At 43.7% G+C, this 24,284-nt stretch overlaps 1 protein-coding gene across 2 annotated transcripts in view; it reads right to left on the bottom strand.

Annotated features, from left to right (window-relative positions):
- The window catches only part of LOC138582354 (probable E3 ubiquitin-protein ligase DTX3), a 213,894-nt gene extending 194,461 nt beyond the window's left edge, over nucleotides 1–19,433 (bottom strand). The window contains exon 1 of one of the 2 annotated variants that reach the window (XM_069653599.1): nucleotides 18,754–19,433. The gene's annotated coding sequence lies outside the window, so the exon portion shown is untranslated. The remainder of the gene's footprint in view (nucleotides 1–18,753) is intronic. The other variant, XM_069653598.1, reaches the window with a different exon arrangement.
- Between the last annotated feature and the right edge of the window lie 4,851 nt (nucleotides 19,434–24,284).

The following is a 24,284-nucleotide window of genomic DNA, read 5'->3' as shown; positions in this document are numbered from 1 at the left end:
TTTTCGCGGCTAAGTGGTAGAAAGCGGTGCCTCCGAGTTTCTTCTTGATGTAAGGTTTTTGTTCCAATCGGATTTCGTTGGTTGATCTGAGCGGTCTCGTTGGCTTGTAGATTGTTATTTTTTTTGTAGGAATTCTGCTCCTTGTCTGCTGATTGCCCTGTGCATTATGCACATTGTTTTGAAGATGATACGCTGTTTTACTGGGAGCCAGTGTAGTGTTTTTAGGGCCGGGGTGATGTGGTCTCTTCTGGATAGTTTGAGGAGTAGTCTGGCTGCTGTGTTTTGGATCCGTTGTAACTTCTTCAGTAGGTATTCCGGTATACCGAGGTAGAGGCTGTTTGCATAGTCGATACTTGACATGATGAGGCCGACGATGGTGAGTGTTTTGTGTGTGAAGGAGAGGAAAGGTAGTATTTTTCTTGCCGTGTGGAGGAGGAAGAAGCATTTCTTGACTGTTGCGTTTATTTGCGGTTCTAAGGTTAGGGTGTAGTCCATCAGGACTCCCAGATTTTTTACTACCTTAGATGGTGATGGTGCAGATCCCATTTCCGTTGGCCACGGGATGGCGGTTTCCTTCTATTGGTCTTTGGATATGATCATGATTTCGGTTTTTCCTGGGTTGATTTTCAGGTTGTTGGCATTCATCCAGTTGAAGACTTCTTTTAGACAGTCGGTTAAGTTTGAATGATCGGCTTGGGTGTCTTCGATCTTGTAGATGATTTGAGTGTCGTCTGCGTAGTTGTAGCATTTGATGATGTGTTTCTTGAAGATTATGATTACTGGGGTTTGGTAGATGTTGAAGTACAGTGGTGATAGTGAGGATCCTTGTGGTACTCCACAGTCGTTGACTCGTGGGGTGGATTTGAAGGGTTTGATCCAGACGGTTTCTGTTCTGTCTGCTAGGAATGATTTAGTCCAGCGTAGCGCTGTGTCTGTTATGCCTATGTCTTCTAGTCTTTTGGTTAGGGTGTCATGGCTAACTGTGTCGAAGGCTGCGGAGAGGTCGAGCAGGATAAGGGCAGATGTTGTGTTGGAGTCTGCGTTTGTTTTTAGGTCATCCCAGATGGATAGTAGAGCTGTTTCTGTACCTCTTGTGGGTCTGAAGCCGACTTGAGCTTGGTCTAGCAGGTGGTGTTCTTCAACGTATTAAAGCCACTCCACAGTGCTCTGCATATACCTCTAACCAATTTATCCACGAGTCGGCCAAAATCCAGACACTTCTGAAAGCCATAGCTATCTGCTCTCCTCTCAGGAAACAGACTTTCTGCCAAAGTCTCTCCTTATACATCACACCCAGTAAACCTTATTGACCAATCCCTTGGCCTGCACAGTCTCATTTGCATGCCTGCCGGCCTCAAAATCCCTGTATGTAACACGCACGATCCGTGGACAGCCACGGTGTCCGCGGACAAATCGCGAAACCTGTGAGAGCGGGAGATGAAAATGTAAGCAGTGTACTCCATTTTCCCTTTGGTGGTGGCTCTGAAAAGAGCCCTTTTTTGTTTTTTTCAAAAGTGCTTCTAAGAAAACACCTTTCATTTATTTTATTTTTTTTACTTATTTTCCTTCTGATGTCTTCATATTATCCTCTGAAATGCATTCCTTATATTTTTAAATAACTTGGCATTTCCCAGTATGGATAAAGGATATATATTCTTAAGAATGGGTACTCACAGTTTTTTGATATCGAGGGGTCGACATTATCTGAAGGGAGACTAATCTAGCAACAAAAAAATGATAGGTCAACTACCTCCTCCTTAAGTGTCACAGGGACTTAAGGAGGAGGTAGTTGACCTATCATTTTTTTGTTGCCAGTATGGATAAAGAAATGCTATCTGCTTTGAAATAATCACCATTAACAAAATCAATATTGTCATTATTACAAGACAACATCCCAGCTCTAAACATGAAAACAGACATACCTTTGTTAACCAAACATCTTTCACCATTTTGCTGGGGACAAAAAACATTACAATTGTCCCATAATACCCTAGGCAACATTTTAGAAAAAATCACCTTGGCATTTGGAAGAACCACCATCACTGCCTGAACCAAGTTTAAGAGCACTCAACAAACTAGGAGCACTGATGTATCCCAAATGGACAGCACCCCAATGCAGAAACTCTTACAAACTCCACCCACTGCCTGCATATTGGAACCAGGCACAGTTCACCACAAAACCTCCACTCCTTCAAAAGCAAAATTGGCAGCCATATGTTTAGACATAGCATACCTCTCTAAAACATTTACAAACAGATCTCCAACTACCAACACCCTCACTTTCTTCACCCCTGACATCTTCACTAAACACAAAGCCTATCTTCCTTCAAAGAACTACTTCAACACCTGATTGGCTAATCCCCACAGTCCTCTTTCCATGCTACACATGCTGAGAAGCCCCGGATGTGGCACGCCCTGTCCTCAAACAACCGCGGTGTCTGCGGACCACGCAACACAGGGGCAGCCCTTTTTCCCTTTCCACATCATTGTCTGCACCACTCTCTCATTGGCTACACAAACAGTCACACACACATCCACCAATCACATCCAAGAACTCTACATCTAACTCTGTGATCACAATTCAGCACTTCAGATGAATTGTTCATCACTCTGAATACAAGTGTGCTGTGATTACAAAGCACCTACAGCTAAAACTACTGTAAAACTCCTCAAGATATCTCCTTTCAGATTCATCCACTTCTACATACATCAATACAAACTAAGAGGTATGAATATTTTGTTTACAGTACATTTGCAACTCTTTTATAAATGCATGTGAACAGGGTACCTGCCATTGACCCTGCATAATCTACAAGGAAAATACTCTAATTTCTCCCATCTCTTATAATCAAGTTCACTTACAAATCTGTCTGCTTTCCAAATTTTAATTTACCCATATTACACATTGCAATGTACAAACTATTATTCTCTTATTTCGTTCTGTCATTTTCACAACCACTTACCTCTTAACACACTATTACAAATTCCTAGAATGCACACAAAACAGGAAACCAGCTTGTATTTTACCAAAGCATTGCAAGTACATAAAATGCATTTATTTAAACAGAGTGCCTGACACTTGCCATCCTTGCAAAACCACACAAATACAAGTGTACATTCAGAACAGTGCTAAAAGGAATGTGGATAAAAACGTCAAAGAACTGAAAGGTTTCCAGTACTCATTTAACAAACATCTATGCACACAAAAATGAATGGAATTCCACACACAAAAATATTCTCCTTTTTAATCTGTACATCTTTCCAAGCTTTTTTTCTCACCCCACTACACCTTCCACTAATCTATTACCATACTAAACAGTGCAACAGAAACCTACACTTTCAAAAGTGCACCTCATACGACACACCTATAAATACTCCACTAACTCCCTTAGCAATGAAACTGATGCTCCAAAATTCCCATTTATATACAAAGCTATGCAATTTAATACAACATGCAGTACCTCTTCCTAGAAATAATTCCATTTGCAAATGTAACTAATCTATTCTTCAAGTGAAATTACTGTACCATTAACACACATATATACTAACTTCCTTCTTTCACAATTGCAGTGAAGACCACACTCCTGAAAACCATTAGCGACTGAAGTACAAGACAGAACCCAGAAGAAACCTACTCTTTCCATCCCATAAAGTAAGTGCAATACTGTCATAATGTACTGTTACTCAAACACTAATATTTTAGTATTGTAAAACAAACAATTGTATCAACCCTACATCAGTAGATTCAATATTACTGATTGCACTTCAGCAGGTGCACACTTTGTATTGTCATCTGAACACCAGTATAGTAACACACAAATACCAGAATAGCCTTCCCAACCTGAAGTAACAGCCCATTCCACATTAACACACCTCTACATACATGCCTACCATCATACTCAGACACTCATGCACAATGCACACATACATTGCACAATGTCCCAACCCACTTTCTTTTTTTCTCCAACAGGCACAAAAGAATGTCTACCAAAAAGCAACTCCGTACAAAGCAATGCAGAAATAGAGCAAATCAAAATAAAAGTGTACAAAATAAGCACCCACCTCTAGCAGAATTTATACAAAAAGTTCAAACAAAACCACTAATACAGTCACTAAGAGAAACTACAGCAGCTTTCAGTAAAGAAATGTTGACTCTTTCAAAATGTAAAACTAAACAAAGTTATTAAGAAAGACTGCAGCTACCACTAGTGCTAACACTGCACCTATAAATCTTGATGTAGCCACAAGTAAGCATACCAAACAAATTATTTTACAAAAAATATTCTGCCACAGTGTCCTTCAGAACCTCGTTAAAACAGGGGACACATCATGCTCACCCCTTAAAATCTACCGCAGAAAACGTATCCTGGAAGCTCTCATAGACCGTGCAATCCTTCTCAAAAGGAAATTATTTATATTAGTTTTAAAAAGAATGAAACCACTAACAAAACTAAGTACTAAACTACAACAAGGACTTCTAAAAAAACCGAATATCAACAAAGATAGTTTCACAAACATCTGTGCAGGTGAGTGGAGTCACACCAGCAGCACAGAACCATATTTCAATGAAGAAGCATAAAAACAAAAGCAAACAAAGTCAATTGCCATACATAGCAGTGGACGAGGATATGAAGAGGTTAATAATACCAACATGGAACAAGAAATGCTGCACACAAAAATATCACCAGCAAACTTAGCATCAGTTCTCCATTCCACTGAACCAATACGTCCAGTCTTACAAATGGCCGTGCCCATCAATGTGTAACATACACAGAATATCTTTCACATCTTTATGCCAGTTCCTCAATCAGTATGTGAAAGGGGAAGACAAATTAAAAATAAAACTATTACAAACTATGGACTCCTGTCCAGTGTGCAAATACACAGGACTACAAGGACATTCATTAGCCTGCATTTCTGGACCTATTTGCAAAAGCACCTTCCACCACATCAAAAAGATAAGAACACACCATTCAACTGTAAGAAATCCTGTTCATAAACTGTACTATGCCAAAAGTCATGCTTTGGCACTGGCCAATTTAAATAACATTCTTCTACATGGTACAGCCAAAGAACTACTCGAAGAAATAGAGCACACCCAGAGAAAATATTTTGGAAGTGAAACCCACTTACAAAATGCAATATCTTTAGAAGAGAGTAGCAACAACTTTACTGATGGGAACCTTCTACTACACACATACAAAAAAGAAATACTGAAGTTTAAAAGCACATCTGCTGAAATACCAAACCGTGTGTGTGTGTGTGTTGCCGCAGGACTTTTTATAAAAATAGCACAAAAACTGTAGACATAATGTACAAAATAGAAGACAATGAAGAATCCAAGTGGTTCCAATTAGCTCTGTATTTTATAGCAGAAACCCCTCTACTAACCCCTCAATAATTTGCAGATACTGCACTGCAAAACTTGACAACCAAATACCTACACGGGCTATAACTAATAACTTGGAAATATTCCCACTGCAAGATTTTAACTTGTATGAGAGCATTATAATTGAAACAGTGAACCCATTTCAAGCAATAATACCCCTTCAACCAAAAACCGCAAAACTACCTCCCTCTGAATTACTGAAAGGAATTTGGTGGCAAAGTAGTTTATTTGCCATTATATCTCAAAGAAAATGTACACACTCTGGGAGTGCAACGTCTAATAGATCAATCTTTGATTATTCTAGTAAATAGCATACCTATAAAAGACAAAAATAATTGGCAGCAACTAGTGGACTTACATAAAGTTAGAGATGCCCTGCAATATCTAAAAGAGAACAATGAATACTACAAATAAACATCGAGGAAAACCTGAGGGAAACCACCAAAATAATTCAAGACTCGTCAGGAACTGGCCAATTTCAACTTATAGATCTTACTACAGAATCCAATATTTTAAACCATTATAGAATTCCCCCATTGCACTCTAAGGACACCATAGATGATGCACTGGAAACTTACCAATGCGGCAAGGCAAAGGATCTCCAATCAGCATATCTGAAAAAAAGTATAGAAACACAAGCCTTTCCTCTACCTACTCTTTCCTACTGGAAAAGGACGAAGGTACGATGAAAGACCCACACAAATAAAAGCATCAGACTACTGCTCATTACGAATGTATTCTGAAGATCCCAGATTCAGACAAAACGTGGCATACATATTCCACCTTCGGTTTGAAAGTGAACTAGTAACTCTATGCTACGGAGTTGCATACACATTGAAATCAGGTAACAATTTACAAAATATGTCTGCTATGCAATTACTACAAAAAGTGCAAGAAGAAGATGAAGTTTTACAGTCAAGCATTACAACTCTTTTAGCAAGCATGCGTGGTACAAAAGAATACTGGTTCCGACGGCCCGCAGAAGTACGCTCTATGATAAGAAACCTTGGCCCACCCACATGGTTTGTGACATTAAGTTGTGCTGAGTATGCATGGGAAGATTTGCCCGATTTCCTACACATACCAAACAAAAACAAAACAAATATAGACATAAAAACACCAGGAGACCTCTGCTCTCTGTATCCTGCAAATGTATCAAGATATTTCCATCATCACTGTATTGCCATGATGCAGTTCATTTGTAATAAAACAGTCCCCCTCTCGGAGAACTGCAACACTTCTTTTGGAGAAAAGAATACCAAGCCAGAGGAGCACCACACATCCACATGCTTGTCTGGATTAAAGATGCTCCTACATTTGGTCAAGACAGTGATGCCAGTGTTTTGCAGTTCATTCAGAAATATGTCACTTGTGAAATCCCTTCAATTTCAAAGACACGAGTGTGGCAAGTATTGTCGGCGCAAATATAAAAACAAAGGGAAATACTATACCAAATGCTGCTTTGGTTTCCCTAGACCAGTTTCAACAACAGGACAAGTGAATAACTTCATGTCTTCAGTTAGACATAGTGTCAAAGGTAAATCACCTAAGAACACATACTGCATAAAATGAACAGAAGGAAAAAAGTGCATCAGTGATTACATTCCAATCATTGCCCTCCTATGGAATGCAAATATAGATGTGCAATACATTGCAGACAATTTAACTGCAGTTGCACGATATGTCACAGCCTACTTAACCAAAGCAGAAAAAACAAAGCTCAAAGACCTCTGGGAGGACATGACATCTGACAAAACACTGTCACAGAAATTGTACAGCTTAGTCATAAAAATGCCCTCCCATAGAGAATGTGGCAGCTACGAAGCCGCAGACCGTTTAACCTGGACTGCCTCGTATGGAAAATCTGAAAACATAGTATGGCTAAGCCTTGGTCCTGCTATATCCAGAAAAAGAGTTCTCAAATCATATGAAGACATAGAACAAATTGCCAAAAATGATCCCAACAGCCAAGACATTTTGAAAAGAAACTTACTAGACACATACTACCCAAACAGGAGTACCGCTTTAGAAACCATGTGTCTATACCACATAGCCCAAAACTTCACATACAAAAATAATATTAAACCAGATGAGAAGAAAGGTAGATACAGAGTCGAAAACTGTGAAGGCAGTCTGGTGAAACTTACCAAACGTAGCCCAATTAATCATATGAAATTGTCATTAAAAACTCCTCAACATAAAGAACTGTATTACATGGCCCTACAACAACTTTTCAAACCATGGAGAAAAGAAAAATATTTATTAGATACCCATGTCTCCTATGAAGATGCTTTCAAAGCAAAAGAAAGCACTATAACAGATATAAACTTTACGCAGTACAAAACCATGTTAGACAATGAACAACAACAAGAAGAACTCCAGCCACAACTAAATATAGACACTCCTGGCAGCAGTCAACCTTCTCTAACAGGAAGCCAAGAACCACTTGGACAGCCACTCATAGCAAATGAGGCATAATTAGCCATGACTGAAGTAGAAAACACCATGTGCCAGTATGAAGGGTTATACTCAAATCTCAATTAAAAAATGAACAGCGTAGCATTTTCCTAGAAATAACTAAGCAAATTGAACATGATATGCAGCACGAAACTAAAACTTGTACCTGTCAAGAGTACAAACCTATACTGCTTTATGTGAGTGGTCAAGCTGGTTCAGGGAAAACATTCTTAATGAAAATCATCAGCAGGTTCCTCCAATAATTGACAAACAACAAACTGTCAGCTGTTGTAACTGCCCCCACAGGTTTAGCTGCCTATAACATAGGCAGTGTCACTTTACACCGATTGCTACTCCTTCCAGTAGAACACCAAAACAAATGAGACTACTACAAACTTTCACCAAAGGCTGCAATGGAACTGCGCAGAGTTTTGAAACAAATGAAAATGTTCCTAATAGATGAGGTGAGCATGGTCTCCAACCTAATGTTGGCTTTGATTCACTTGAGATTACATGAGGTCACCAAAACAGACTGCGAAGAACTCTTTGGAGGAAAAAACATTATTGTTTTCGGAGATGATCTTCAATTAACACCAGTTAATGGTGAACCTATTTTTAAAACCTTAGGGCACAAACTATGCCGTAAAACTCTTGGCAGCATAGGAAATGTCAATCTTTGGCAACATTTCCAATACATAAAATTGACAGAAAACATGCATCAGTCTGCAGACCTCACCCACGCCAACATTATAAAAAGTATTATCTGGTGTACTATCTAAAGAAGCACAATCTATATTAAATACAAGGCACATCCATGCACTCTACGGGCATAACCAATGCGCTACTGATGTCATGGAACAATTAGCACACAAAAATGTAAACTGTATGACCTTGATGCCAACTCTTGCAAGCTATGCACAATTCAATGAAACAATGTTGAAAAAAGAAATGCAACCAATAGTTCAAATTTACTCCAGAGACAAACTAGATGTGCACAGTATGACACTACCCATGTGTGAACAAGCCGCAGCACGACTAAATACCTTAGAAAACTATCTCTAACACAGCTGGATTAGAGAAAATATAAAAATTGGCTTTAAACTGTAGAGTAATGCTCAAACGTAACCTTGACGTGGAGCAAGGACTAGGTAATGGAGCGCTTGGTACAGTTGTTGGCTTTCAAACATACCCACGTGACAACATTCAGATTGTCAATGTTCACTTTGACAAACTGTCAGAAGTTAAAAGGATAGGACGCTCAACAGCCAAATTCCTTCTTTTCAAAGACATGTATGTACGCAGATAACAATTTTCTCTATCTCTAGCATACGCAGTCACCATTCATAAATCACAAGGTATTATCCTAGATCAATCATTGATAGATATTGGCAGCACAAGGTTTAAAGACGGCATGAGCTATGTAGCACTATCACGCCTATGTGCACTTGAAGGACTATTTCTAATCAACTTTGATGCAAGTAAAGAAAACGCTGATATTCCTTGCATTGTAGAATACAATAGACTACGTGCACTCTAGGCACCCCGTCTCAACACTAGTTCAGAATCAAATTATACAGGATCTCACAACAATACCTCTAAAGAAATCAAAAGAAGCCAATACTTCATCAATGACCACAAACAAGGAAGGATCTACTGCACAAACAAAAGCAACTACCTCTTGACTTAGACACAGAACTGCCTGGTCCATTCAAATGTTCCAATACAACTGGTGTAATTTGCTATGCAAATGTAGCAATCAATATTCTAATCCAATTGCCACCAACTGTTGAAAACATTTACTTAAACGGGACAGAAAAATTATGTTTGGAAATGTTAGTCCTTCACACAAATGCAACCAACAAACCTGACAACACAGTGTTTTTGGAATAAGGCAGGAATTGGACTACTGTGCTGGAATGGTCAGATTCACTATAAACACACAATAATATCCACAAGAATTTCTAATGTACTTACTGCAAGTATTGGAATGCAAAAACATACCTGTAAATGAAATCTTCCAGATTTCATACACGTGGAAACATACATGCACTCTCTGCAGCCATGTGGCACAGGAACAAGTCCCTAATAAACGCTTTGTGTGTGTATCCATACCTAACTGTGAATCCATTCCATTTCAGCAGCTTGTACAAAATGCAAACCATGGCAGATTATGTACTACTTGCAATTCCGATAATCGTTCCACCTTACAAATACTGTCACATAGTGAATAAGTAATAGTTATGCTTTTGCGTTACAATGCAGATGGTACGAAAAACAACTGCAAGCTGACTGGATTCACACATGGACAAGTATCACTTGGAAAGAAAACCTTCACAACAGTAGACAGAAACTACCACGCAGGAGCCACAACCAATGCAGGTCACTTCACTGCATACATTAAAAAGAAATGTGGATGGTCCGAATGTAATGATACTTCCCTTACTCAAAAACAGAGATTACCAGCAAATCTTGTAAATGCTTACTTAATATTCTTAAAACCAAAATGTATTCACTAATCTCAGTATGAACATCTACAAAATGTCTTCAATAACCTTTAAATCCATAAACATCAACAGCTATCTAACAGTGAAAAACTATAAACAGTTAGAATACGCCAAAAGGTATCCAACTGCCCCAAAATTCTGCAACAACCGAACAGATAAATGAATACTGCTAAAATGCAACAAAAAATAAACAATTAAGAATACACCAACTGGTATCTTATTGCAACAATCATACCACTACTTCCAAACCAAAAACCATAGACCTATTAAATTCCTCCTACAGAAATCAACCACCGAAAAAGATTGTACCATAACGTAGAAAGGTTTCTTTTTATTTTGTATTTATTTGGATTTATAAAGCGCCCACGGCCCAGGAGCATCGTGGCACTGTTACAAGGAAGTTTGCTTGCAGATACAGTTGTTTATACATAGACGTACATCTCTCGGTCTAGTGAAGGCATGTCTATACAGGGTACAGTCATATCTATACAGGGATAGGTTTATATAGCGGTTTAGTAGGTTTAGTATTCATGAGATGGATTAGTATACAGAGTACAGGATAGTATGCGTTATTGATAACTAAGACATTCTCTATGTCTATGTGCCATAGTGGCATATGTTCATTAGAGTGTTATTGGAAAAGTTGTGTTTTGAGGGCCTTACGGAAGGTGGTGATGGAGGGTTCTTTTCTGAGGGCTGGAGGTAGAGCGTTCCAGCTCTTGGGTGCGAGCACTGTACGAGAAGGTCGGGACGGAGAGCCGGTTGCAGTGTTGGGTGCGTTTGGGACTGGTGGAGCTGTCTCTGTGGATGGTTTCTGAGAGGTATGGTGGTGCTGTTAGCGTGAGGCAGGCGTGGGTGATGGAGCGTAATTTGAAGAGTATACGCTCTCTAACAGGGAGCCAGTGAGCGTTTCGTCTTGCTTGGAATATGTGTTCTCTTTTAGGGATGCTGAAGGTGGCCCTGAGAGCGTTTTCTTGTATGGTTTGAAGTTTTTTTAGGTTTTTGGTGGAGGTGCCTAGAAATAGGACATTGCAGTAGTCAAGTTTAGCTCCTACTGTGGCTCTTGCGATGGCAAGGCGGTTTTTGAGGGAGAGGTAGGGCTTAACAACATTTATGACCTTGGTCGCCAGGGCTGCGGAGGATGTGATCGCATTGACTTGGCGGGACATGGAGAGCGAGGCATCTAGGTATACTCCTAGGGTTTTAGCCGCGGCTGAGGTGGTGATGTTTGTGTTGTCTATGTTGAAGGAGGCATGTTTGCTGTCAAGTTTACTGAGGACTTGTTTGGGGCCTACTATGAGTATTTCTGTCTTGTCTCCGTTGAGACAGAGTCCGTTTACTGCCATCCATGCCTGGATAATGGCGTAGATCTTGTTGAGGGTGGCTGCGTCCTGATCGTAAGAGCCAGTGAGGGGGAGGAGGACCCGAGTGTCATCAGCGTAGTTGGTGTAGGCTATGTTCTGATCATCGAGGTCGTTGAAGAGGGGGTGGGTGAAAATGTTATAGAGGGTGGGAGAAGTACACGATCCCTGTGGGACTCCGCAGTGGATGGGAGTGGGGGATGCGCTGTCCTGATCGGAGAAGACTCATGAGCCTGTCTTCGAGGAAGGATGTGACACAGGTGGTGGCTTGTTGGGAGAATTGTGCTGCGTTTTTGAGGTGTTTGCATAGTATCTTATGGTCTACGAGGTCGAATGCGGCGGATAGGTCGAGGAATAGGAGTAGAGCAGGCTTGCCCTGGTCCATGGTTTGTTGGAGCTGTATCTTTAAGTCAAGTAGGGCTGTCTCGGTTCCATGGCGAGGCCGGAAACCAGACTGTCTTTTACCTAGAATGTTGTTGGTTTCCAGGTGTTGTTGGATCTGTAAGTAAGCTGCTTTGTCTAATATTTTTAGCAGGAAAGGTACGGTTGTTATGGGTCTGTAGTTGTTGGGTTGATCAGGGTCGAGCAAGGGTTTTTTCAAAAGCGGGCGTACCCAGGATTCCTTCAGGGAGGGTGGCACTACTCCCAAGGAAAGGGATGCGTTGATGAAGGCTGTTAGGAATGGGGCTAGGGGTTCGGCGCATTATTTGATCAGTGATGCTGGGCAAGTGTCCCCCTTGCAAGAGGAGGGTTTCATATTTTTCATGAGCGCTATGACTTCTGAATCGGTCACATCATGGAAGGTAGTTGTTAGTGTAATTGTTGTTTTGATCTTTGGCTTTGGGGGGAGAGTTGGTTGTGGGGATGGCTTTGCGATGGGTTTTTATTTTCTCTTGTAGAGTCTTAAGTTTGTTTAGCATGGCAGTTTGGATGGAGTTGCACCAGGCTTGGTCTTTGACTGTTTCTTGGGTATTGGTAGGCGGGGATGCCAGTTCTTTGTAGATGGCGAATAGTTCCTTGGATTCTGATTTGGCATTGTATATTCTGGAGTTATAGGAGGCTGATTTGGCAGTGGGCATTTCTTTTTTGTATTGGGAGGCAAGGGTTTTGTAGGCTTCCAGTGAGGAGGGAGAGGGGTGATATTTCCACAGGGAGAAGGCTTCTCTTTTTTTCGCTCTGAGGTTGAGTAGCTCTTGTGAGAACCATGAGTTGGCATGTTTTTTGTTTTTGGCTTTTTTAGGCAAGAGAGGAGCGATGGAGTATATGGCTGAGGTGATGTTTTTTTTGTAGAGGTCTGCTAATTCTACTGGGTTAGAGGAAAAGGGTGGTCTAAATCTGTGGCTGCTTCTAGGATGGGAATTAGTCTTTCTTTGGTAAATTGTCTGGAGGACCTAGCCATGGCTGGCGGGCAGGGTTTAGTGGGTTGAGGCTCGATTCCTGTGGGGATGTAGAAATGTATTAGGTGGTGGTCAGTCCACGGGCATGGGGTGTTGGAGCTGATGTTGATGGAGCAGTTGTGGTCGGCTATCCAGTCGAGGGCGCGACCTTTGTTGTGTGTGGGATTGGTTACTCTCTGGGTAAAACCCATGTCAAGGAGGGATTTGTTCAGGGTTTTGCTTTGCTTACTTTGGGGTCGTTTAGTCCTAGGTTGAGGTTGCCTAGGATTATGGCTCTGGTGCTGGTTTTCAGGTTGTCTCCAACTAGATGGAGAAGGTTGGCTTGGAAGTCTAGAGGTGGGCAGGGGTGGGCAGTAGATAATGTGAAGGGTGATGGTGTCACTCGGTGAGAGGGCTAGTTTGACTGAGTAAGTCGGTGTGGTCATCGATAGTGGCGTTGATTAATCTGACAGCGATAGTGTCTCTTGTGATGAGGGCTATTCCTCCGCCTTTGCTGGAGGTTCTGTCTTTGTGAAATAGGGAGTACCCAGGAGGGAGGGAGAGGTTGATGGAAGGGCCTGAGGCGGCATGGAGCCAGGTTTAGGTGAGTGCAAGAATGTCAAGATCGAGATTATTGATTAGGTCATGGATTTCAGTGGCATGAGCAGGAAGGGAGCGGGCGTTGATCAGAGCGCAGTTCAGTTGAGTGTGGGTGGGGTGGGTTTTGGTTTGTGTGTGAGGATGTGCTGTGGGGGGGCGAGTGTGGTAGGCGTGAGTGTGGGTGTGGGTGGTGTGTGTGCTGAGTAGGTTTCTGAGATAGGTGGGCCTGGGGAGTGTGGTGGGTATGGTGGTAGGTGAAGGAGGAGAGTAGCTCGAGGGTGTGTAGTTGAGTGAGGTGGTCGGGTGGGGGTGTGCCAGGGCAAACTTGTGTGGAGCGGGTGGGGGGCATGCGAATGGGGGCAGGAAGAGTGTGGGAGGTATGCTGGTAGGCATGTTGCGGCGGCTTTTAGATAGGCTAGCAGGGCCGAATCGTAATTGCTACGTAGGGCAACATGCAACAGGCATGTGGTACAGGGCAGATTCTAAATTGCTAGGTAGGGCAACAGGCATGTAGCACAGGGCAGATTCTAAATTGCTAGGTATGGCAACAGGCAACAGGCATGTGGCACAGGACAGATTCGAAATTGCTAGGTAGGGCAACAGGCAGCAGGCAACAGGCATGTAGCACAGGGCAGATTCTAAATTTCTAGGTAGGGCAACAGGCATGTAGCACAGGGCAGATTCTAAATTGCTAGGTAGGGCAACAGGCAGCAGGCAACAGGCATGTAGCCCAGGGCAGATTCTAAATTTCTAGGTAGGGCAACAGGCATGTGGCACAGGGCAGATTCTAAATTGCTAGGTAGGGCAACAGGCAGGAGGCAACAGGCATGTAGCTCAGGGCAGATTCTAAATTGCTAGGTAGGGCAACAGGCAGCAGGCATGTAGCACAGGGAAGATTCGAAATTGCTAGGTAGGGCAACAGACAGGGGTCCAAGGATGACGTTACTGGGTCATTGGTACAGAGGTAGTTGAGCGGGTTGGGCGTGGGGCCACAGGAGTGGATTAGCAGATGGTGGGTATGCAATCACATCTGGAAAAGTCAGGGGGCGGGATAGCACTTACCCACGACTGGCGGTACAATGAGGATCTGTTTCGTCCTGCCCGGTCCGAACAGGTCCAGACAGGCGATGGCCTTGGCTTTAAGGGCCTTCGCTTGTGGGGGCGCGGCTCACGACTGCCAGTTTCCAGTTTCCTGTTGCTCGTAAAATAGTTGTGTGGAGGATTGGTTGCTAGGCAATTGGATGCGATGATGCAGTGGCCATTTTGCAGCAGCTGATCTCCTTGTGTGTAATGGCGCTGGTGGATCGTGCTCAGGTAATGAGCTGTGGCTGCTCTTGCTGCGCGGGGTGCAGGCTTCTTGGGGCTGCAGAAGCGTGAGGGCCGGTGCGCGAAGCTTCAGGATCTGTGTGTAGCTGCTCCTGCAGCGTATGTGTGCCGATCTGAGGAGGTAGAGCTGCTCCTGCAGCGTACGTGTGCCAGTCTGAGGAGGAGGTACAGCTCCTCCTGCAGCGTACGTGTGCCGGTCTGAGGAGGAGGAGGATCCTGCATGGATTTTGTTTTCCCACTGACCCAATGGTTATACAAACAAACACAGGAACTGAGCAAATTGCACAGTACACTGATCTGAAACATAGTACTTGTAAAGTACTAACTATGAGGGTCGACAAAGTACAGAAATGTCTGCTATGGAATGCAATAACTAATTAAACTACCTACACTAGCATGTGATCTTTTCTTTTATCACAGAGAACGAAGAAAAAAAATCTGCTCCATTTCCCCATACCATGCAAAAACTGCATACAGCCTCAACAAAGCAAACAGTAAGTATACAATGATTGCAAACACAACCAACATAACATAACACACTCACGCAAGCAAACACCTAACCACTGACCACAACCCAAATTATTTACTTGCATGGACATGTTATACTTCATTGGTTGTGACCACGACCTAGAGTCTTGAGTGCATGGCCTGGCCAAAAAACTGCTTACAGCCTAAACAAAGCAAACAGTAAGTATACAATGATTTGATTCACAACCACCACAACATAACACACCCAAGCAACCAAACGCCTGACCACTAACCACAACCCAAAATGTTTGCTTGCATGGGTGTGTTATGCTGCAGTGGTTGTGGCCAGGGCCTAGAGTTTTGGGTGCATGGCCTCCAGCCTACAGCCTTCGGACATGCACCCAAGGCTCTAGGCCCTGGCCACAACCACTGCAGCATAACACACCCATGCAAGCAAACACCTGCCCACTAACCACAACCCAAAAACATAACACAACCACCTAAAGACCTATCCACTTCAATTAACATCCTAAAACAATAATTACAGCCAATGCACAAACTCTTCAATACATTACCTATTGACCCAATACTCTACTAACTACTCAAAACCAAATACATCAAGCATAGTAAAACACCCAGTAGTGTGGCCAGTGTTTAATATGCCTGGACAACCGCGGTGACCATGGACACCGCAATCACATCACAGCCTTCTTCCACCTAAACAAATAAAGTAATTCAACCATCTCTCACTACCCCACCCTCCCCAGCCACTCTTCCACACCAACACACTCCCCAAAGTTAGATTGCTGCTCAGCTCCACGCTGCGCTGTCCGTGGATATCCGCGGATCCAACATGGCGGGCGCATCAGGAAAATGAGACGCACCTCATGCTTCACTCCAACCAATCAGCGAATATGTTGCTTGTCCGCAGACATGACGTTGTCCCACTAGCCAATCGATATCCTATCCGCGGAGCGAACAGGGAAGTGTGTCCGTGGACCAGACACATATCACTAATTTTTTTGGACCTACTTTTTGGTCATTTTAATAAAAACTACTGGATGGTTTTCCACCATTTTACAAAAGCATCCTTTCGGGACCAAGCCGCCGCGCCACAATTTTGGTGAAAATTCGTCCAGCGGTTTGGGCTGTAGGCGTGAGCAAAGTTTTTCTTCATTCAGGCTATGGAAAAAATATATATATTTGGGTCCCCCCATATAACTTTGTCCCCCCCTTCCCCCCGCCCCTTGACGAAACCTCACCAAACTTTGGTGAAGATTCGTCCAGGGGGAGCGAAGTTATAAGCTGCCCAAAAACTGCTCTTTCTATGGGTTTAGCAACTTAACCATAACTACACGCCTGCACCGCGGCACATGTGTATATATATATATATTTATATATATATATATACATATACATACACACCCCTCAACTATTTAACAGAACTCGTACAGCTCTTATAAAAACCCATAAAAAATATCGCCTTTCCCAACACATACAAGTCTCATCCTCTGCAACATCCTTAACCCACTCCCCAATAAGAAATTGCCCTAAAACCAGAGGTCGAAGTGGGCGGGAGCAGTCGGAAGCGGTGCTCCTATACTTTTTATTTTTAAGGTTCACCGTTCCTATACTTTTATTTTAAAAAGAAACCGTTCTGGAACGGTTTACTTTTAAAATAAAAGTGTAGGAAGATGTTGAAGCTTACAATTCAGTGCACTGCACTGAACTTTCCCTTAAATAACAGGTGTGTTTCTTTGGGGGTTTGGATTGTGTATGGGAGGGGACACAGCAATGGGGTTTGTGGAGAGTGGGACAGACTGTCAGGCATCATAGCTCCTCCACTTCTTTTCGTACACTTCAACCACTGCCTAAAACGTATACATGTGTCACCTTCTCCTAGAAAATTACCCTCCCTAATAGCATTCACTTGCTCACCTTCTCTAACACTGATGGATATCACCTTCCATGATTGTAGAGCACACCACCACTGTACAATAACACCTTCCCTAGCAACCAAACACACCTGCCCCATAAATTCACCCTGCAGTAACTATGCATACATTTATCACATTTCCTAACACGCTAACACATCACAGTCAACAGAAAGAGTATACCCTTCCTAATTCCAATACATGCATCGTGCTCCAAGTAACTCCCACTGCCAAGTAGAAGGTACTTTCCCCAACAAGCATAATAATAAAAAACGTCAGCGTATTTTTACATAGTGCTTGCAACCTCTATATCTGCGTTGTGGGCACTGTCAATAAGATGTGCTATTATCATATTTAATAATCGTCAATGTATCATCTGGAAGGATTGAAGAAGTAGGTTTGAAATCTGAGACATGCACGTTCAATACGGATCTAACAAACGTGTGTTTAACTCACGGAGTTATCGCACGGTCATAGAGCATTCAAACACATCTCACCCTACTATACAGAATTCACACCCTCCCTCACTATCGCACTGCCTAGCACACCTTCTCCAAACCCCATAAACCCAATGGCCATGCAAATCCCCCGTGTTAGCATCCATACCCATCTTGCCCTCCGTAAAAGCTACAGCGTGTCCATTGTCCTTAACACCCACATTGATAACAAATATCACTCGCCCATAATAACAAAATCCCCAATCACAACAAACAACCATAGAAATGTAAATTTCCTCTGTCCATCTCCCCTACAAGTCACTCTTCCCGACAGTAATCACGAGCTTCCCCTCCACCATCACTCGTACCGTTGCCATCCCCTGATCCCCAACACCCTTAAAGTATAACCGACCTCACTCCACAGCATCTAAACCGATTGACGCACCGAGTTGTGCGACCCTTTAAATATATCGTAACAAACTCCCCCTACTCTTCACACCAGCCCTCCACCCGTCTCCAGTGCATTGTGCAAATCTCATGTCTTCACCATCACAAGAGCCAATACTTGCCACCCAGAGGGCGGGGACGGATGGAAAGGGAAAACCAGTGAGATATTGTAATCGCCTTTATGGACATGCATCAGAAGAGAGAAGGTCGGGAAATCATCAAATACTAAGATAAAGAAAGGAGAGTCGACCTTGAAATGAGCATTTGTCAGCTGTTGCTCAAAAACAGCAGCCTTCAAACCAGCATCCGCTATAAGCGACTGTGAGATAATGCCAGCTGAAAGGGGAAATGCGAGGCTTTTCTCTCGCCTTGTGGATGTTACAAAGCTTGAGGGGTGCGCAGACTGACAGCGATTTACCTACCACACACCCCAGTCCCTTCATACCCGACTCACCTTGTCGCACCATTCTCATCAACATGGTCCGGTCCCCCGCCCCCTCGATGCCATCGGCATCCTTATGGCCTCATTCTAACCTTGTTGTCCAGGCTCCATCACGTCTCTTTGTGGCGATTTCTTCAAACCCTCATCGTCTTTGTGGAAGCGTCATATCACAAGCTCGTCGGAGCCGTTTATCCCATCCTTACTGCTGCCCGCCCTCCAGCTCCTGTTCCTGTTCCGCGTCCGCCTCTTCTCACCACCTATATCTGCAACGAGACTGCGGTGTCGACAGTTCGTGCCACACCATTTCTCTTTCACAGCCGCTACCTTTGCAAAGAAACAAACCCCAGGCTTATATGGCCAATATATTCAGGGAGAAAGGGGGCGGGTATGGTTCCCACGCCACGGTTGCGTTTTGTCGGCTGTGGCTCTTTAACAGGATCCTCCCCTCAGCCCCCGCCGCATTTCCTCCGCCAAGTCATAGCATTGAATGTTTTTGTTCACCTCTGACCCAGATTATGCCTCATGTGTGTCCAGCCATCTTCACTGCTATGTTCCCACACTAACCCCATCTGGCGGGTGTCGGTTCGAAGTCAGAGAACCAAACTGTGAAAATGGTCTTGCCCAAGATAAGTGCCTTTGAGGGGTGCAGCTAGACTAAAATTTCGGGGTGGGCGGGGGAGTTGAGATCCAACCCTTCACATGTTGGGAGAGGCACGATCATTATTCAAAGGTGACCAGATAAAAGAAAAAAAACGCGACAGGCAATAGACAGAGATGTAGGACTACAGTAAACAGAAACAGCACTCGGATAAAACGGTATTCCTACTTCTATGTAGGTGGCCTGTTAGGAGTGGGGGGAGGCACACAACTCTCATTGGATGGAGGAGAGTGGCCAGGGTGGGGAAAGGGGAGGAAATGGGGGGTTGAAAAGCATTCACTCAAACAGGAAGAGCGGCATCGCCCCGATTTCATGATTTCTTAATCGTTGCCGGCAAAACCGGGACCATAGCCGCACCCGTTTCTCCAATCCCAGGACAGGGTTTTAAAACTCCCAAAACTCTTGGGATGCCGGGACCAAGCGGTAAATACCCGTACCGTCCCGGTCACCCCAGCGAACATCAAATATTATGGGGGATTGGGAAACTTACTTGTGTGGGTATCTAACTTACACTTTCTAATGAGACTTCTAGTGGCTGTTATAAGCAGTTAACTCTCTCCTTCACGTCTGAAACCACACTGGTAAGAACTGCAATGAGAATGAGCTGTCTCCCGTCCCCCCACGCTTCCAATCACTACCCTGTCATGCAAGTGACATCTAACCCCATCACAATTTAAATTGCTTAAAAATGTATGGATAAGAATTCAAACATTCTTATACTTCTTTTCAGATTTGTTTACCTTTTCCATGACTCACAAGAAGAACTCTTAATAGTTGCATCTCTTTCTATCCTGAAGAAGGCTGTGCATGCTGTACAACATATAAGCCCTTTTAGCCGAAACCCCTATATGCGGGTTGACAGTTACGTTGCATTTCCTTTTTTCTGTTTAGATATATGATTTGTTTTCCTGATTTTCTTTTGAGGTTCTACATCTATTCAGAACAAATGTGTTTTACATGATTTGGTATAAACGTCTTGACATATCAGTGCATACTGTGCACAAGTAATTATTTGTATACATGGCACACGTTTCATTGTTTTTTTTATATTGTTTCATACTGCATGCCAAAACCTGACAGTTGGTTAGTTGTGAAATATGTCTGTTTTTGTATTATTGAATTGGTGATCTATTTGGACCTCTGGTCATCATTCATTGTTTAAAAAGTTTCTCCTTTTAACCTAAGGACTTCCTCTGTGATGTAAGAATGCAGGTGCTACAACAATGAAGCGTTTTACATTAGTAATTGCAGTCCCTTGTTAACTGGTGGCTTCTCAGTCTGGGGCCCACTGCCCACATAGTCTTAATGCCCACACACGGGGAAAACTGCAAACGTATACAATTGTACAAGTTCCAAATAAGGTTTAAAGGTATACAACTGTAGAAGTGAACTGCCTGTAAGATAGCTGAGCAGGTTGAAAGCTTGCTGTTGCGATCTGTGTGTGATCTGCAGGTCGCATGTGCAAATCACAGCAAGGCCAACTCAACCTTTCATCCTTCTGAGGTTGTTAAATGAGTACCAACCTCAGTTGGATGATATTGTATGTCACTATCTATGTAAAGCGCTTTGGCGAAAGCACTATGTAAATAACACATTCTATGACAAGAGAGGCTCGCATTATGCTTTATCTTTTTTTATTTGCTGCCATACCAGCACTTTAAAACTCAAACTTTAATACTCAACATTTGTGGTTTCAATCCAATCATTAGCAAATCAAAATGGAAAAGTATAAAGTTTCTTTGCAAAAAACGACCACTTGTACAGTTCAAACACTAAGGAACTACTAGCCGCATGATCCTGCGGGCTCTGGTAGTCCTGATCTCCACTTTCTCCACCTATCAGTGGCTCTCCTCAGGCATGAGAGCCCCTCAAACCAGGTCCTTTCCTCTTTATTTTTGCTGCCCGAACTCAGATAAGTGCTAACAATTTCTCTAATATAAGTTTTGTATGTACTTGAATGTAAAAGAAAATTAAGCATTAGCATAACGATTTAACAGTTCCCCAAGTATAATTGTCAAGAAATTATTACCTTGTGTCAACACTAGAGCTCGCGTAGCGCATAGTTAATTTCTTTCAAAGCGTGAGGTATGTCGCAGCAGGATTAGATTTCGGCATGGGCGTACTGCCGTTCGTAAGGAAAGGGGAATTGTGTTGAGGGAGCTGGGGCCGTAGCCGCAAACAATTTCACCTGTTTTATGCAGCAGAGTCCCGCTCGCATTCACAGTTACACAGGCGCAGCGGAGAACACGGCGGCCTGTAGGACCCAGGGGAGCGGAAACCTCCTGAGTTTCCCGGCATCCCCTGGGAATACTGGCGCGTTCGTATTACGAATTGGATGCAAACGAAGACAGGTTATCACAGAGCTCCAGCAAAAGTCTGAAAAAAAAAGAAATAAAAATGGGAAAAACTGCATATTTTACATGTGCGCTGCAGCAACTATATAGCAGAGATTAGAGCAGTTTCAGAGCCACGCTTGTGCTGAATTCCTCACAGTTGGCTCTGCCAACCCAAGGATCATGGCTCAATACATCAGCCCCAGAAGTACTCCTTCTACCACACCTGAATGGAGCCAAGAAGAGTGCGAGGAAGACCCTACTCAACAATAGACAGAATTGTCATTGAGCTTCAAGAAAGTGCTTGGAGACTCCTTGAAACAGGCTGTCACACAAGGAGTGTAGCCTATTGCTCAAAGGCTGGAGACGGTGGAGACGATTATGGCTAAACAGCAAGAGCAGCTGGCAACCAGGGAAAGACGGGCTAATAGCCCTGGAGAGGGAACATCAGCAGGACACCACCAAAAAGGGGTTGAGAGAAAGGGATGTAACGTAGCCTGGAAGAGCAAGCACTCTTTGACCCCCCCGGGCAACGAGGAAAGGGTTAACATTGTTCCCCAAAGTGAAGGCGACCCTGTCGCCAGGCTGAAGAAAGCCTTCCTGGCAAAAAATAGAGATGGCCAGGACACACCCCCTACCCCACGGGTGAATAATTCAGGGAATTTGGACGAGGGCTACTCGCCCGATGATGAAGGGGGAGAAGAAGAGGAAGACACCGGTAAAGAGGTGGAAGACCCCCAAGACATAGAAAACACATCAGACATGTTCGATCCGGAGGCCATTCGACACCCCAAGTCGTCAGAGTGGGTGCCGTCGCTTAGAGTGGCGTTATACATGGCTCACCATATTAGAAAACCTCTATATAGAGAAGTGAGATCACGGTTGAGATCAGAATGCCCGATGCCAGAACTGCCAGGTAAACTGGTAGAGCTGCCAGACCTCGACCCCAAGATGGTCACCTTTGTAACGAAAGCTGCTCGCGACATCTGAAGGGTGTAAACCACGCCTGGAGGGGATGTCAGGAGAAGCTCCTGGACATATTAGGCCGATTGGCCAAAATTATGGACTTGGCGGAGAAGGCGGAAGATACAGGTAACCCGTAGACGCCCTAGCACTAGGTAACTGGGCGCAACGAGGAGTGTGCCTCCTGGGCAACGCCAACTGTGCTCTCTCATCGGAGAGAACGAGAGTGGTCTTATTAAAGATAGACAGCAAAATAAGTGACCTGGCCTCCTATGAGGCGGGGGAAGGCACCAAAGGATTGTTGTTCGGAGAAGCGTTCGCGACATGATATGTCGCGAATATACTCCACGTTGGAGAAGGCCCAAAGTTCCATAAGGAACATTTTTCCCTGGCAAGTTTTTGCCGGGATCGGACAACACAGGGGTCGCTCGTCCGGTCGATACAGTTTCCAGCGGAGACCCCAGGGGCTGCGCGCCCAGTACTGGGAGGGAAGACCGCAGGATACCTTCTTCCCAGCCAGAGCAAGATTTCCCAGAGGTCACAGAGGAAGAGGATCCTACCGGCAACCCGGGGCCGCAGGCGGTGAGTACAGCAAGCGTGCGAGTAGGTGAGAGAACTCTCCAATATTTAAGCGAGTGGCAAGCTTTGTCGAGCGATGCATGGGTGCTGCAATCAGTAGCAGGGCTACAGTTAGAATTTATAGGAATACCCTTTCAAAGGTCGGAGCCCCGCCCCATATGCATAGCACAGGAAGAAGCAACGCTCTTACAAAGAGAGCTTCAGAAATTAGCCGACAAGAACGCGATAGAGCACGATTACCAGGGAGGTCCAGGGTTCCTCAGCAACATGTTTCTTGTGCACAGAGGAGAGAAGATAAGGCCAGTGATAAACTTGAAGAGCTTAAACGAATGCTAGTGTACAACCATTTCAAGATGGAGGGCATTCATCTGCTCCAAGATCTTTTACATACAGGAGACTGGATAGCACAGCTGGATCTCAAGGATGCATACCTTATGATTCCAATAGCAACAGCTTTTTAGAGGTATCTGCGCTTCCGGTGGAACAAGGCAATATGGCGTTTTACTTGCCTCCCAGTCAGCCTAGCATTCGCACCCTGGGCTTTCACCAAGCTGATGAAGCCAGTGACGGCAGCCATAAGAGAAAAAGGGATTTGCATTATTATTTACCAAGATGACATCCTCGTCTTGGGGCATGACAGAGCAACACTTTCCAAAAACGTGCAGGGGGTTTTCACACTCCTATCCTCGCTCGTGTTTCTAGTGAGCCTAGACAAATCACAGTTACTGCCAGTTCAGAGAATAGAGTTTCTAGGTTTCACGATAGATAGTGTAAAAGCAACCCTCGAGCTTCTGGGACACAAAGTGAGAGCGATCAAGAAAGAGCTCAAGACAGTGATAGCGAAGAAAAATATTTCGCTTCGGAATCTTGCCAGAGTGGTGAGTCTGCTAGCAGTTCATTCAAGCGATATTCCCTGGCCCGCTCCACTATCAAGCACTCCAGGGGCTCAAAATAAGACGTCTTCAGGGAGGTTTAAGTTACCATCAACTAGTGACCCTGGATCACGAAGC

The sequence above is a fragment of the Ambystoma mexicanum genome, chromosome 3q (genome assembly GCF_040938575.1).
Source record: "Ambystoma mexicanum isolate Mex_15411 chromosome 3q, UKY_AmexF1_1, whole genome shotgun sequence".
NCBI classification, from domain to species: domain Eukaryota; kingdom Metazoa; phylum Chordata; class Amphibia; order Caudata; family Ambystomatidae; genus Ambystoma; species Ambystoma mexicanum.
This window is presented reverse-complemented; position numbering and strand designations above follow the sequence as displayed.